Source organism: Sus scrofa, chromosome 2, assembly GCF_000003025.6.
Source record: "Sus scrofa isolate TJ Tabasco breed Duroc chromosome 2, Sscrofa11.1, whole genome shotgun sequence".
Classification (NCBI taxonomy): Eukaryota; Metazoa; Chordata; class Mammalia; order Artiodactyla; family Suidae; genus Sus; species Sus scrofa.
The window spans coordinates 128,031,172-128,044,957 of NC_010444.4; the positions used below are offsets into that span (position 1 = coordinate 128,031,172).

The window sequence follows — 13,786 nt, forward strand, 5'->3', positions numbered from 1 at the left end:
GATCACTGGGAAAAACGTGAGAAGCTTGCTTTCCAGGTTTTCTATCCAAATGCAAACAACAACTGCACAGATGTGCACATACACGTACACACAAACATACAACACACACACATATATGTACTTGCTTATTTACAGAAGAGATTGTACTCCTACACTCTATACAACGTTCAGCAATTCCATTTAACAACACGTGCTGTGCCTATCAGAGCATGTGAATACGTAAAGACTCCATCCCTTTCAAGGTACCGTATTGTCGCTCTGCCATTTTCAGACCACACTGATGAATGGTTTTGGGTTGTTTAAAAGGATGCAGTGGACACATTTGTACAGTGATGTCGTGCAACTGAGTAAGAGTGGCTGTAAGCTAAATTCTCCAAAAGGAATTCACTATGTGCTTTTACATTTTTGACAGAGTGCAAAATACACCCCTAACATATTTCTTCATACTGGTATCTGAAGAGGTATGACTCACACTTTGCTGTACTAATAGTAAAAAAAAAAAAAAAAAAAAAATCCCTTGTCCCTGTAAATGTGCTGTATGACCATCTTTTCATATTTCTATTCATCACCATAGTCCATTTCCGTCAACTAGTTGTTTATATTTTTTGTGTCCATCTTATCTATGAGCTTGCTGGCTCAATGCTTTTAAAAATAATCTGAGTTGGAGTTCCCATCCTGACTCAGTGGAAAGGAATTTGACTAGCATCCATGAGGTTGCGGGTTCAATCCCTGGCCTTGATCAGTGGGTTAAGGATTTGGCACTGCCCTGAGCTGTGGTGTTGGTTGCAGACGCAGCTTGGATCCAGAGTTGCTGTGGCTCTGGCGTAGGCTGGTGGCTACAGCTCCGATTAGACCCCTAGCCTGGGAACCTCCATTTGCCACAGGTGTGGCCCTAAAAAGACAAAAGACAAAAAAAATAATATCCAAGTCTAATAAAAATTGGCCCTTTGCCTAAGGTATATATTACAAATATTTCTCCCAGTTTCTTGTTACTTGACTTTATTTATGATGTTATTCCCCAAGTGCAACTTGAAAATTTTTAATGTAGTCAAATTATCAACCTCTCCCTTTATGGCTTCTGAATTTGATACTAGATATAGAAGCATCACTCCCACTCCAAGGGTATAAATAAGTTATCCATATTTTCTTCTAGTACCATGATACTTCCACTAAATGTTTGATCCTTCTGGAATTTTTTTGTAATAAAAAATTACGGTGTTTTCCTGGCTATTTTTTTTCTGACGGTCAGCCAGTGTGTCAAGGTAGATTTAAGGCAATAACATAGCACATATGCTGATCAAGCAATGTCCGGCTACAAATAAAGATGAAATTCCTTTTATGTTTTCATGTATTCATGTAATTTTACTTTTCAAAAATATTAATAGCCTACCACAGTAATTTCATAAGTTTTATATGTTTCTATAAGAAACATATTCTGTAATCTAAATATAAACAACATCTAACTGTGCATTCTATGTTACAGGAATGTGAGCAAGAAATAACCTCTAAGTTCTTTCCAGCAGGAGAGATGCCTTAAAAAGTGAAACAAATGATAGACCACAAAAGCATTTTTGTTTGTTTTCAGCTGAACCTGCAGCATATGAAAGCTTCCAGGCCAGGGGTCAAAACAGAGCTGCAACTGCTGGCCTATGCCAGAGCCACAGCCACAGCAATGCCAGGTCAGAGCCACATCTGAGACCTATGCCACAGCTCGCAGCAACACCAGGTCCTTAACCCACTGAGCGAGGCCAGGGATTCAACCTACATCCTCATAGACCCTATGTCACCAAAACACTTTTAAAGGACTTTTTCATTTAAAATGGACTTTTTAGGGTTATAGACCAGTTGAAACTGCTATCTTCTTTTGCTTTATGAATAAACCCAGCAACATTTTTATCAAGTGGCAAATAGGGTAGTATTCTGCCCCAGCTGACCCAAATCACAGAAATGGTATAATTAAAATGTATAATAGGAGTTCCCGTCGTGGTGCAGTGGTTAACGAATCCGACTAAGAACCATGAGGTTGCGGGTTCGGTCCCTGCCCTTGCTCAGTGGGTTAACGATCCGGCGTCGCCGTGAGCTGTGGTGTAGGTTGCAAGACGCGGCTCGGATCCCGCGTTGCTGTGGCTCTGGCGTAGGCCGGCGGCTACCGCTCCGATTGGACCCCTAGCCTGGGAACCACCATATGCCGCAGGAGCGGCCCAAAGAAATGGCAAAAAGACAAAAAAAAAAAAATGTATAATAGCCTGTCGCCCCAAATCCATTCAAAGAAGCAGGAGGAAATACACAAGGAATAACTGGCATAAGGCATATCAGGGAGTTAAGTCAAGCTTATGGCAAAGACTGAATGATTAATTAAAAGCAGCAGCGCCTTTCAATCCTAAATGTACTATTTTATTCCCCTCCTACCTTGCAAACTTCTCCCACTCAACTTCCATCTAGAGCTTGGCTGTATCTGTTCTCCAGGACGATTCTTGTCCACTCTGTGCCCAGGACCTCCCTTCATATCCTAGAGTGGTTGCCTCATCCTGCAGGTCCTTGTCTCCTTGCCGCCACAACAAGATTAAAAGAGCTGATAGACTGTACAGGAGAAATTGATAGAACATTGCAAATCAACTATAATTGAAAAAAATTAAAATCTTAAAAATAAATAAAAGAGCTGATAGGCAAACAAGTAAAATTAATATCTAAAAATTAAAATCTTAAAAATAAATAAAAGAGCTGATAGGCAAACAAGTAAAATTAATATCTATTATCCCCCCATAACCTGATCTCAGCCCTTGCATACTACACTGTCTAGAAAGAATCTGCTGGCAGCAGCCTCTATGTTTCTTACATCCTCCTTTTCTTACAAATCTTTTGATCATGTGATGAACTTGTAAGCTCATCTCAACAGACAGCTCCTCCATCTCCTTGGGAGTCAAAATCACATCCTTACCATAGCTTATAAGACCCTAAGAATAAGCCCCTCCCCACCCAAACACACACACCATCTCTTGACCTTCGTGGGATGAGCATCTGCTGCGTTGAGAATATTCAGTCTGCTAAACACAAGAAAACAAATGAGGCTGCTGCAATCATTAGATGTGTTAAGCATAGATAATTAAATTATTTACCTGGGAGATATGTTAGACAAAGCAAGTAGAGCATATATGTGTCAACCTAGATAGAAAGGATTGGAAGAACCAAGTAAATAATAAATATTCATGATATGCTAAATATACACAAAGCACAGGAAGCACTGAATATTCATGATATCCTAAACACACAGGAGCACTCCATATCTGTGAGGTCCTACTTAAGCCACTTGTTGGTGACACCTGTGCAGAGCCCCATCCGCCCTCTGTCCTCCATGTGCAAATAAAGCCCCTAGGTGCTCAGCAGGCTAATGCTACAGCTGTTGACCAGGCTCTCCAATAGAGCAAGCTGTGCCAGCTCCCAGCATCCACACCCTCACCTGTGGTCCTCGTAACCACCCCATCAGTGGGGAAGACTGATGAGGCACAGAGAGAAACAGGACCAAGGACTACTGCGTAACACAGAATTCAGGGCATGGGGCCTTCCCCTTTGCCTGTATGCCAGCCTAAATCTCTCAGTCCGCTCCATTTCCTGCCACTTGCTTCTAATTGCTTTGGTTCAAATTGTTCCAATCAACTATGTAATCCGTGTGTCTTAAACCAAGGAGCTTTCTGTCCCGTGACTATGCAATGGTTTGCTTTGCTGTGTACCTGGAGGCTGCCATTGCAAGGCTGTGACCACACACACTCAATCAACCACGCTGCTTCTCATTTGAGCACTAGTCACACTATTCTCCTGGCTATTCCTTAAATACGCCAAGCACATTTGTACCTCAGGACCTTTGCACCTGCTCTTCTGCCTGAAACACTAGTCTAGAGACAACCTCATGACGTGGTCCTTCATTTCCTTTAGGCATCTCTTCCCTGAAACTCCTATACAAAACTACGCCATTTTCCAGCAACAACTCTCCAACACCAACTGGGTCCTACAATTCAATTCAGATCTGACACTACATGGAGTTAGTGCAGATGCAAGAGGTTAAGGGTTCAGTCCCACAAAACTGCCCCAAATCAGATGCCAACTGCAAATGGGGTCCCCAGACTACCTGCATTTCTGCCCAGTCAACTACAAATGGGGGGGGGTGTCTCACAACCCCCCTCCCCCTCAAACAGGTTCAAAAATTTGCTGGAATGACTCACAGAACTCAGGAAAGCAGAAGACTTGTGATTACAATTTTATCATAAAGGATCCAGCATAAGGAAAGCCCAATGGAAGAGACACATGGGTGGAGATATGGGGGGACGGGCTGGTCCAGAGCTCCCATCCTCCTCCAGGCAGGCCACCTGCCCAGCACAGCCATGTGTTTACCAACCCAGAAGCTCCCCGGACCTCGTGTTCAAGGGCATGATTCATCAAATCATTGGCCCTTGATGACAGACCTCAATCTCCAGTCCTTCCCCTCTAAAGTTCCAACCTTATCACGTGGTTGGTTCCTCGGCTGACCAGCCCCCATCCAAAAGTTAACCTAGGGTGTGCCCAGAGTCACCTTATTAGCATAAATTCAAGTATGGCCAAAAGGGGCTCTTTATAAATAACAAAGACACCCTTATCACTTAGGAAATTTCAAGGGTTTTAGGAGCACTGTGCCAGGAACTAGGACAAAACCAAAAACATGCATTTGTACTATACCGCAAAAAGAGAAATTTCTTCTTCTCCACAGCTCTCTTTCTTCTCATTGCCCAACCTATTCCTTACCTGCACCTGACATGCTATATATTTGTGTATGTGCGCGCGGGGCAGGGGGCGCAGGCACAGCATATGGAGGTTCCCAGGCAAGGGGTCAAATTGGAGCTGTGGCCACTGACCTACACCACAGCCACAGCAACGCCAGATCCGAGCCAGGTCTGCGAGCTACACCACAGCTCATGGCAATGCCAGATCCTTAACCCACTGAGCAAGGCCAGTGATCGAACCTGCATCCTCATGGACACTAGTCAGATTCGTTTCCACTGAGCCACAACGGGAACTCCTGTGTATGTATATGATCAATGCACTCCCACTAAACTCCATGAAGGCGGGATCTGATCTTTTTTCTTTACTATCTCTAGCATCCAGAACAGCTTTTAGGCTAAAACAGGCACTCGACAAATATTTGTCAAATGAGTGAGTGGGTGTCCTGTCAGGATAGAGTAGACATGCTATCCACTCGGATTCTTTCTTTGAGACTCTAAGAAAGCTGAGAAGGACAGTCCTGGGTTCTATAGGATTTTATCCCCCTTCTCCCCAGTCTGGCCAACCACACTGGGCTATTACAGGGACAGAAATCCATTGCACGTGGCCTAGGAATTTGGAGTAGGAACTAAAAAGGCTGAGTCCATTCAATGATGGTGAAAAATGGACGAGTGTGGTCCACAGCCATCCCAAATGACATTCAGTAATGGGTGCAGGGAAGCCCCAAGGAGGGAGAAAGAAGTCTTTCAACAAAAGCAGGAAATGGGACAGTTGCACCAAAAGAAGCAGGGGCAAGACATTATGTAACAGTGGAGAGAGATTTAGGGGTTTTCTAGGCACCATCACTATGATCTGTCAATTCCCTTTCTAGCCTTGGGTATTATGAGACAGCTTATATGGCAGCTTTTGATAAACCCTCTGTATAAATAAGCTGGTTTGAAAGGGCTCTGTTCTTGGCCACAGATATTCCTTGGACACAGGCTGTAGATGGCAGCGGTGCAGGGCTGGCCAGAAGAAGCCAAACCTAGGGGCCAGCTTAGCAATCTGTTCCCACTCCAGACCCCTTAGCCTCTGCTCCCACGGCAAGGCAAGTCACGGAACCCAAGTTGGGCCACTTCGATCCTCTCTCCTGGGAATATGAGATTAGAACGGAGCTGCCAGACAGGACTGGCAGCCAGGCAAGCCATGTGTTTGGAGAATCAGAGGAAGCCAGTGTGCGAAAAGAGAAAGAATGAGACAGGAAAAGAAAGGGCAGAGAGAAGAGTCATGAGTAGAGAGAGAGAGAGAGACTTGGTGGCAGGGGGTGAGGGGTAACGGGGTGAGGAGAGAGAAAGGGGGAGGCTGCCCAAGTGCCCGAAGATGTCCCATGTCTCAGCGCCAGCCCCCCAACAACTTTACATCCCTCTGCCCCCGCTTCCATAAGACTTCTCTGCCCTACATTAAATTTGCCTATTTCACTTAAGTTAGGTGGAATAGGTTTCTGTTATTACAGCTTAGAAGTCCTTGACTAAGGCAAAGTGGCATTAGCAAGCAGGGCTTCCCAGGTGAGCCTGCCAAGCATTCTGAGGAAGGTTCCAAGGCCCTTGGAGCCACTTAAATGGAGTGGGACAAGATTAGAGACACGTGGCCTTCTGGGAAGAGGTCACCTTCACATCCAGCCCCAGCTTATCAGTTTCCACCACCAGACAATGAAAAGGAAGTCCTTTAGCTGAACTTGGGGATGCTGCTCAGTTACATAGGTGACTTTAGCCTGCCTCACCCACCAGAGTCAGTCACAGGAACACTCCTGGGCCCCCAAGACTGTCATATCTGGTTTCCAGAAGCTGCACGGCCACAGCGTGTGGCCTCTCAAAATAGCAACCACTACAGTCTGGCCTCTAATAGGCAGGAGGGCTCCTCTGGGCTTGGGGGGCATGTTCTGCCTCTGATTCTGCCACCCACTCACCAGACGATCAACAGAACCCAGGTGAGGGGCAGAAATAAGTCACCCAGGCTCCGCACCTCTGGGCACATGTGCCGCTTCCCAGCGGCCCGTGACGGCTGTGGTCAGAGGGCCTCCTGGAGCTTCCTGTTAGGTGCAGCTCAGATGGGGAGACAGCCTGGTCCTTGAACTGCTGTCGTAAAATCCATCCTTTACTGTCTGTCTCTGTGTCTTATCACGGAGGGGACTGTGGGGATTTGGGGCCGGCAGACACACGGGCACCTGGGCATTGGTGAAGGCGGACACATCACATTGGAGGTTTATGAGCTTTGGTCGCTGAGTCCCCAGAGAGAGAGCTCGACTGTGTCTCCCATCATCTCAGTCAGCAAAAGGTCCATAGGGGACTGCTGTGCTCAGCTCTGCAGAGACGTCCAGCTGTGCCCAGCGGGGAGGACTGTGCCAGGCTGCAGGGCTGTGCATGCAGCATCTGAGCTTTGAGCCCCTGGGAAAAACTGGGCCCTTAGGAGGCACTCCGAAGAAGCTTCCTAAAGGAATTCTGCCTCCTGTCCTGTTCATCCACTCTCAAAATTTCTTCTTAGTCACTGTCCGCTAGTGGAGCACTAGCCCATCCCTCACCTCGTCAGGGTGTGCATCCTCTGAGGTAAGCAGCTTAGCCCATGCACACTAGAGCCCGGGGAGGGTTGGTGGAGGGGCAGGAAGTTGAGGCGATCCCTTTGTCTTCTTGCTTACCAAGCACTTAGCTCTCTGCCAGGGGAAAGGACGGCAGAGGCAGAGGGTCATGCGACTAACAGAGGACTAACCTTGGAATACTGGTGCCCAGCGCGTGCTCTTCCTAATGCTCCAGTGCCCTTACCATCCCGCCAGCTCCATCTCTGTTCCAGGAAGGATGGTCTCGAGCTCCTCTTTTCTCTCCAGAGTGCAGCCTGCTTGCTTGGGGGACAAGGTAGCTTCTTTAAAAAAAATTTTTTTTTAATTTTTATAGAGCCACATCCATGGCATATAGAAGTTCCTAGGCTAGGGGTGGAATCAGAGCTGAAGCTGCCAGCCTACACCACAGCCACAGCCACGATGGGATCTGAGCCACGTGTGTGACCTACACCACAGTTCGCAGCAATGCTGGATCCTTAACCCATGGAGTGAGGCCAGGGATTGAACCTGCATCCTCACAGATAAAAGTTGGGTTCACTACTGCTAAGCCACGACGGGAACTCCAAGGTAGTCCTTCTTCATTCTTATAGGCTCTACTTTCTAGGGAACTTCTGCAGTGGAAAAAGAGCCCATACCTCCATGGATGCTTGTGAGGGGGTGTGTGCATCTGTGTCAGGGGTGGCAGTGGAGAGAAGCTTCCTTCTTCCCACTGGTAGAACCCTACTTGGCAGGTTTCTGAATCCCTTTGGAGCCTTCTGTACACTAAGTGTAACCCATGGCCCGAATGCCTCCCGCCCTAATTCCGCCCAGACACCAGACTCTCTAGGGGAGAATCTTACTACTCAGGATGCCCCTGAGTTCTGCTGAAATGCAAATACTGCCTGCCTCCTTTCCCACCCCTGCCTGTGTGTGCAGACCTACGCCTCAAGGGAGCAGGAGAGGATGCCAGGAGAATTGACAGAATCGCACTGGCCTCAAGGAAAGCTTCATTCTCAGACAACAAAACCATCACATCCTCCTTCTCCTCGCACAGAACTCTGCTTCTAAGCCGTGATCCCCCACCCTCGCCAGGCATGAGCCAGGGGACCCACTCTCACCCTTCGTAGCCTGAGGAAGTCCTGACATTCTTGTCTTCTTCTCCATGATGATTGAGGAGTGAGTATTCAATGCGTCCCAGAAAGGCGTCTTCCCCTCCTAAGAGAGATACAGACCGAGTCCCGTCCCCTGAATGTTGACATCTCTGGATGGGGCTCCTGGAACTCTCGTGGCCGTTAACAAAAGGATGGAGGACAAAGAGCATCCCAGAGAAGCAGACCCAGTAGCACGGAGGGCTGGGCCTGGAGCTCACCCAGTCCTCTTGCCTCATGTTATAGAGGAAAACACATTTCCTTGTGGTTTAAGGAAGTTTGAGCCATGGTTTCGTGTTACATGCAGCTGAAAACACCCAACTCTACAACTGCCCTGCCAGCGATGCCTTCCCTTGTCACGACTGTGCGAAGAAGCCACAGCAGCTAGGCTGGGGACTGTACTCCCCTTCCACCTGCTGAGAACCAGCTGAGAAAACCAGCTGCAAAATTCAGGATCTGATCTAGAAGGACGGGGTGGGCGCTTGGACGACCTTTTCAGGGAAGAGGGGAGATGGGCCCACTTTCTGTTTCTAATTTATTCTTTAATGATTGCAAGGAACCCAAGATGCCCTGAGTCCCTGCCACCCTTATTAGGAAGAATTTTTGAATCAAAATCCTGCTCCTAATACATACTGTCTGAAACAAAGGCCTGCTGAGGTCAAGAAAAATCTAGGCCATTTTGCTTTGTTTTTGTTTTTTCAGGCTGTACACATGGCATTTGGAAGTTCCTGGGCCAGGGAATGAAGCTTCGCCACAGCCGTAACCTTCGCCACAGCTGCAGCAACTCTGGATCCTTAACCCACTGTGCCACAGCAGGAGCTCCTAGGCCACCTGTGGGTTTGTTTTTTGTTGTTGTTGTTGTTCCACTGCATTAAAATAAGCAATTCCAAGATGAGGTTACAGAAATCAGCGTATAGCTTAAATGTTCACAGCTTACAAATGTAAATAGGTTTGGTGTTTCCTTCCCCCACATTAGAGCACGCAAGATCCACCAAAAAGGGACCCAGTTAGAGAAATGAGTTTAAAGTTGTGGTCTGAAGGTCTTCCTTTTCTAATCTCTTCAGAAGTCCTCAGGAACCTTAAGTATAACATCATTTGGAGCTGGTGAAAGGTCTGAATTTGCCATCTCTTCTCGGGGTCCATGGCCTCTTTCCAAATCACAAACCATGAACTTTCCCTGGAACCAGACACCCAAGCACTCAAGCCCAACTCTTACATTCTGAGTTTCTCTTTATCCGATGGGCACATTAGAGGAGGAAAGATGGCAAAGGACTACCATGACAAGTCAGGAAAAACGTAAAACTTGGGGCAACTTCTGCCAGCGATGTGCAGAACCCTCCAGGCTTCCGGGATCTGGGTCTGGGTTGACATTCAGCTCCAAAAAGGCTCCATGGGGGTTTGCCTCGAAGAAAACGAGAGAGGCTGTTTTTCCCTTGTTTGTCCCTCTGAAAGTAACACATAACCTTAGCAAAGGGCAAAGCTGGCTAGCTTCTGTTAGTTACGTAGGGAGTTCAGGATCCCTCTTCTGAAGCAGGACAGCATAGTGGCCACAAAGCCAGACCACCCCTTGTACAGCATGTGACCTCAAAGAGCGTCATCACTGTGCCTCACTTTTCTCAGCTCTAAATGGAATAGAAGTTGGGTTATGATGAGCACTAAGTGAATTGTTTTATGTGAAGTGTTTGGGGACAGTGTCTGATACACAGTAAATCCTATATAAACACTAGCTGCTATTATTGTCATATTATTACTATCCAGGCAGACAGGGAATTGTGCTGGGTGGGGGTGTGGGCAGAACAAAGCCCCCCCCACACCCCAAAAGAGGTCCACTTCCTAATCCTTAGAACTTGTGAAGACGGTGGGTTACAAGGTAAAGGAAGCAAGACTGCAGATGGAATCAAGATTGCTAGTCCAGGAGTTCCCGTCGTGGCGCAGTGGTTAACGAATCCGACTAGGAACCATGAGGTTGCAGGTTCGGTCCCTGTCCTTGCTCAGTGGGTTAATGATCCGGTGTTGCCGTGAGCTGTGGTGTAGGTTGCAGACGCGGCTCAGATCCGCGTTGCTGTGGCTCTGGCGTAGGCTGGTGGCTACAGCTCCGATTCAGTCCCTAGCCTGGGAACCTCCATATGCCGCGGGAGCAGCCCAAGAAATAACAACAACAACAAAAAAAAAAGATTGCTAGTCCACTGACCTTGAAGGGAGGGGATTATCCTGGGTTATCTGAGTGGACCCAATTTAATCAAGGATCCTTATAAGACAGAGGCAGAGTAAGCAGGGCTGTAATGATGAGGTAAAACAACAACAAAAACAAGTAAGAAAACAACAAAAAACTAAAAGGAAGAAACAAAATTTTTTTTAAAACCTCCATAAATCAGTAGAAAGATGAGTCAAAAGATAATTCTGGTTCCCCAACTTTTCTGACTAAAGAAATAACGGTTGCTTTAAAACATTGCAGGTAAATAAAACATCTTCCAAATTTTCTAGTAATCGGAAGCATCGTACCCCAGTCAGTCTCCTGGCTTGGAAATGAGGGGGTTTTGACACCCTTAAAGACACAAGGTCATGATTCCATCCCTCATGTCTCAGATTCTTGTAGGGATGCCAAATCGGCTTCGTTTTGTGATTCAGCTTTGATCCACTTTCAGGAGCTGCATGGAGAGCTGGGCTGTGAAGGTGGTGCGGTCTCACCCACGCAGAGTTAGAGAGCCACAGCCATTACCATCTCTGCCATGGACGCAGGCCAGATGTTTGGTGCCACCTGCACCTGCTCACAATTCTATGTAAAGTAGGGTGATCACAGATGAGCGGGGCCATACCCCTGACTATAAACCTAATGGAACCATAAACCTGGACTCTGAACTGGCCCACATTCGTGGGCATTGTCAGACTCTTGCGATGGCCTTAGAGAGCTTTATTGCCTCTCAATCTCCACATCTGTCATGTTTCCTTTCCTTTTATTTTCAAACGGTGTCTAAGAAGGAAGGAAGGAAGGGAGGGAGGGAGGAATGAAGGAAGATCTTAACTGAAATGTATGGTGCATCTCAGAAGCTCCCAAAATTTATTCCTGGACATGAACTCAACTGCACTCCGGAAATCTGAGTTCCATCCCTATGGCTACTAAGGATGATTCCTCTTTCCAGGTTTTCTAACCAGAAAGTCTTCACTCGGGGAAAAAAAATACTATGTATTTTCAGGAGCTAGTGTGAGGATTTTTAAGGGCATGTATCAAGCCTGTCTTGCTAACTGATGTCCTGCAAGTTGAATTCAGCCCTCAGCCACAGTTTTTAGATTGAATTCAATCTACAGAAACTACAATAAGTATGTTACAATCTAGCTCATCCAACTCTCTTTAAAAAACTAGAAGATCTGGGTCCAACTGTATCCATGTTGGTCAGACGAGCAACCCATTTTTTAAAAAACATTTTTTTCCCTATTCTATTTTCATAGGATTACCAGGCACCATGGATGGCTTTTCCACCTTCTAAAACAACAACAAGAAGAAGACTCTGAAGTCCATCTGCGGGACAGTGGCTGGGTATAAGCTCTGAAGTTCACAGGACCAGCTGGTTGTCACACCTTGGGGTGGGGGTGGGTCAGAAGCTGCTACCAGCCTCTGGTGGGGAGAGCTTGGCTCAGCACCTTACAAGGCACAGGGCAGCCCCCTACCACCCCCACCCCAAATTTTCCTGTCCAGAATGTCCATAGCGCCGAGGCTGGAACCCCTGTTTGAGAGTGATTTTGCCAAGATAAATAAAAAAAGAAGCCATGATGAAGGCACTGCTAATAGTAGGTTTCGCTCTGTTTTCTCTCCTAAAGTTAACTGAAAGCAAACAACATTTATGACTCAAGCCTTTGCAGGAAGCAGCGAGGGAAGGGACGAATGTGGGTAGTGACAAAAACAGTAATAAATGGCTTGCCTGTCTCGTCTCTTTTTCAGAGTCAGAGAGGGAATAAAATGACCAGTAATTATCATTTAAACTGCTGTTTTATCCTGTATCAATCAGAGCTATTCATTCTGGGTACTCTCAGACCCTTGGGCTGAAACCACACTAAATCAGGGTCACAGCCAGGGTGAATATATAAGGCCAGCCTTTTTACTCTGTAAGTGCTCATGACCTGGGCTGAACATCGATGGCAAGTTTCCATGAAAAACCATCTGAGATCCCCATCTAGGAACAAACGGTTCTATATGGAGCCTGTTACCTTGTTTTTAATATTCTGTATTCGCTGGGACCACAGCTGTAAACAACTCTTCATTCTCATTTCTCCATGAAGTTAATTTGCACTGTGTCAGCACTGCAGGCTTTTTGCATATGTTCAGGACAGGCTGATAGGAGCAGGGCTGGAATGAATAATGTCGAGTAAAATCAATAAACCCTATTATTAGTCACTAAGGGGACTGATTTTATGTCTATAAAAGTAAAACAATTAGAACCGTATTAATGGCAGATTCATCATAGTAATATAATGGAGCCAAGTATGCTTGTCTTTTGGGAATCTTTAATTTACCATTCAGTACTGACTATGTACTCAACTGGAGAAATGGCACACATAATATAAACAAGCTCTGGCCTGTGGCAATTCATGTTGTCATCAGCAGAGACAACACTGTAACAGTAAGGGGAAGAAACAAAACTTCATTCAGTGATTAATGGAAACCAGTCATGAATAATGTTCCAGTAAAAGCCTGGGGGGTGGAGAGCCTATTCAAATCACATTGTGCTTTTGGTCATATAGCTCTGCGTATTTATAAGCTCTCCTGTTCAGTACAGGAGCAGACGTAAGCATGGTCTGATGCCCATATTTATACCCTATCTATTTAGGCCCTAACTAGGAGTGATGAAAAGCCTGCTATGTAATAAGCATATATCTAATCATTATGCAGCTCAAGCAAGATTGGCTTCCATACGATTTTTAAAAATCCTTATTTAAAAAAACCCACTTATTACTAAAGGCAGGAAAGTCATCAGGAATCCACAATATCCCCCAGCAACCACCAGGAACCTGACCGCACAGCTGGGGAAGATATGAGTTGACCTTAGTTCTGGCCCTGTGTTTAGACACTGGATTGTTCAGTCAGTTCCAGAACCAGAGCAACACATTGGAAACCAAAAGGCATACACAATACTCTGAACCGAGGAAACACACTTGTTGAACGGGTGTGAGACAGATCACATCAAGTCTTCAAGGATACAGTTCTTTAAAATGAAAAAAATTAATTTAAAAAATGATGAGGAGTTTCTGTTGTGGCTTGGCGGGTTAAGGACCTGACATTGTCTCTGGGAGGATGCAGGTTTGATCCCGGGTCTCACTCAGTGGG

General features: G+C 46.2%; 1 long non-coding RNA gene across 1 annotated transcript; it reads right to left on the minus strand.

Annotated features, from left to right (window-relative positions):
- Positions 2,209-13,765, minus strand: LOC110259462. The gene is made up of 5 exons (XR_002341880.1): positions 12,670-13,765; positions 8,437-8,533; positions 7,492-7,621; positions 3,117-3,162; positions 2,209-2,580 (listed from the first exon to the last, which is right to left on the minus strand). It is a non-coding gene; the product is annotated as an uncharacterized LOC110259462 (long non-coding RNA).